At 24.4% G+C, this 2,993-nt stretch overlaps 1 long non-coding RNA gene across 1 annotated transcript; it reads left to right on the top strand.

The window, feature by feature from the left end:
• Positions 1 to 230: 230 nt before the first annotated feature.
• Positions 231 to 2,652, top strand: LOC133666439 (uncharacterized). The gene is made up of 3 exons (XR_009830604.1): positions 231 to 297; positions 686 to 787; positions 1,657 to 2,652. It is a non-coding gene; the product is annotated as an uncharacterized LOC133666439 (long non-coding RNA).
• The last annotated feature ends 341 nt before the right edge of the window (positions 2,653 to 2,993 follow it).

Raw genomic sequence — 2,993 nt, 5'->3', positions numbered from 1 at the left:
TTTCTTATATTTTTTAGTATTTTTTAAATTAGTTACTAATAAATGAATAAATGTATTAATTGGTTTTTATATTTAATTATTTTTATATCGCTTTAATGATGTTATTAAATTCTATATATTTAATATATTCTTAATGTTAATTTATCTCGTGGGCTCTTCTGATTGGTGCGGAGGTGCTGCCGAAGAAGTTATAAAAGGATGCATTAACTATTTGCAATCATTTTGCGTAAGGATTCGGAAGGGATAACGTCGTGCAAAATTAACGTCGTGCTTGTTTTAAGAAGAAACGTATTTTTTGTAAGTTTCAAAAATACATATTTATTTTATTCGTTTCTTATTTATTTATATGTTTATATTTTATAATTTATTATTTTTTATTTCATTATTTTATTTTTATTATTTGTTTATTTAATTTATTTAACTTTAATATTAATTTTAGTATTCTTAATATAATAATAAAATGTTTATTTAATTTTTGTTTTAATTGATTTATATTTTAATTTTTTTATTGTATTCCAGTTTTTATAATCTGATTAATTTTGATTAATATTATTACTATTAATAATATTAAAATTTCTTATATTAATATTTTTTTATTTATTATTAATTTTATTATTATGAATTTAATATGAATATTTAATTTAATTTGCGCGCGCATGTTAAATAAATGTTCGTTCTGTTACAGCCAATCAGAGAGCAACTACGGCCCAACGCTCGACGAATCAGTACGTTCGGCTTCAGTCTGCTGTTGGACCTCGTGGGGATAGGACGGATGGAGATACAACTGGTGAGTGAATACATATAATTTATAATTAATATATTATTATAATTTATAAATTAATTGTTAATATTGTTCAATTAAAATATTTTTTTAAACGTATATTATGTGTTACTAAAAAATGCTCAATATATGTTTAATTAATTAGTTTTCCGTATCGTTATTTTTTTGTTATGTACATGGACAGTTTGTTTATTGACAGTTATTAATATTAATTTATAAATTATATATAACTTTTTTCTTTTTTAAATCTTTCTATTTGTTAATTCGGAAATAAAAGTTTTATTTCGAATATACGTAATTTCGAATATCGTTTTCGTGTATATATTCTGTGCCCTCAAATCGTGTAATATTTCTGTTTTGATTTTACGCTTAAGGCGTATTACGATTTCCTATAATCCGTTTCCAAGAAATTGTCAGTTTATATTCGTAGTTTATATTTATATTCGATATGTCGTACGATTTTCTGTCGAACAAATCCCCACTCCAATTTATAATTTTATAAACAAAATTGTGTCACGAAATATCATTCTATTACCGAAAGTTGAAGTAGAAGGACGCTTTGCTACATGTGCGTGACTATTGCGTAAAATATTCTTTCCATAATTTTATAATTATAATTATAATTTCCATCTTTTTATAATTCTTTTATTTTCGCGTAATATTTAACTATTAATATTTAATGAATAATTTATTAAATATTAAATTTTTTTTGAAGAATTTTTTTTTTATTTTTATTTTTTTTTCTATTGTATCATTAGAATTATGATAATTATTAAAGTAAGATTTGAATTGATGATTGTCTTGCTTTAATATAATGTCTTAATTTTGGGTATTTTTTTATATTTATTTTAAAGATTTGATCATTTTTTGTTCAGGTTAAAATTTTTGATTGCTGAGGTAATTTTCAAGATATTGATATCGCAATGGTGACAGATGGTGACTTCATGGCAAAGCGGTAACGTTTAATCTTTTGTATCGAAAATAAATACATTTTTAAGTATTTATTTTTTATTCTATTATTATTTTATTATGTTAAATAATTCATAATTCTACATAATTTTATTTCGGATTTGTTAAGTTATTTTTTTAATTTCAAATTGATTGAATTTATTTTTCTCTTGCATTTAATTTGTAGTTTCAAGAGATAATAATTTTTATGAACAAATGCTCGATACCCTACCCTTCCCCACTAATACAGATTTATTTTCAGAAAAATTTTGTGATCGCGCGCAATGCGATCGGTAGAGTCAGTGTTGTTTCGTAATACAGTATTTTTAAGATTATTTTTTAGAGCACAGCTGCTCTTATTCAATTTAATTATAATAATCATTCGCGAAATTAGAGTCAGTGTTTATTCGCCGAATATTAAATACGGACGCGTTAATAGTTTATTTTGTTTCATTTTTTTTCTTACAAATTTTCGTTTTCGGTACAGAGTAAAATCAGTGCTCTCAAGAACATAAGGCGATCATCCATCACGCGAAGAGGTAATTATCTTTGCATATTTTTCACGAATATAGTTTCATTTTTCTTTCAGTTTTCTTTATTAATTAATATATATACTATGTTCTAAATTACGGTATTCCATTTTTTCTCCTTTTTTTCAGTTTTCACAGTTTTCATCCTTCTACTTGATGACAACTTCGCGATGGGTCATGACAGCATTGGTGGCAACGCAGATTCTTCGCATCTATGGTGAGTCGCATGCATTTTGGTTCCTCTGGTCACTCAATCATGTCGTAGGATGAAAGATCCGAATCGACACGGGTGATTGGTTGTATACGTAGAATTTTGTACGAGCACAATGACCATGGGTATTTATTATATCCGTGAATAGTGACATTTCATATGTTTGTGTTTTATTTATTAGATCAGGATAGGTTTTCTTGCACATCGCGTTTTTAACTAAATGATATTGATAATTAACGTTATATGAATAAATTTTAAAATAATATTAGAAATTACATAATAATAATGATGATGCATATGATATTATAATAACAATTATATCATAATGATTGTTGTTTATTATCACATGATAATAAATAATATTTAATTTCTCCTTTTATTTTATTTCATTACAATGCATCAAAAGAATTAATTATTTAACGTTTTATTCTAAACTTAAAAATACAAAAATATTTAATTTTTCATGCTTTTTTCGTACAAAAATGTAATAAAATATAGTGCAAGAAAACATTTCGCGACAGGT

This window comes from Apis cerana, linkage group LG1 (genome assembly GCF_029169275.1).
Source record: "Apis cerana isolate GH-2021 linkage group LG1, AcerK_1.0, whole genome shotgun sequence".
NCBI lineage: Eukaryota > Metazoa > Arthropoda > Insecta > Hymenoptera > Apidae > Apis > Apis cerana.
The sequence above is the reverse complement of the archived record's forward strand: the minus strand, read 5'-3'. Positions and strand labels throughout refer to the sequence as shown.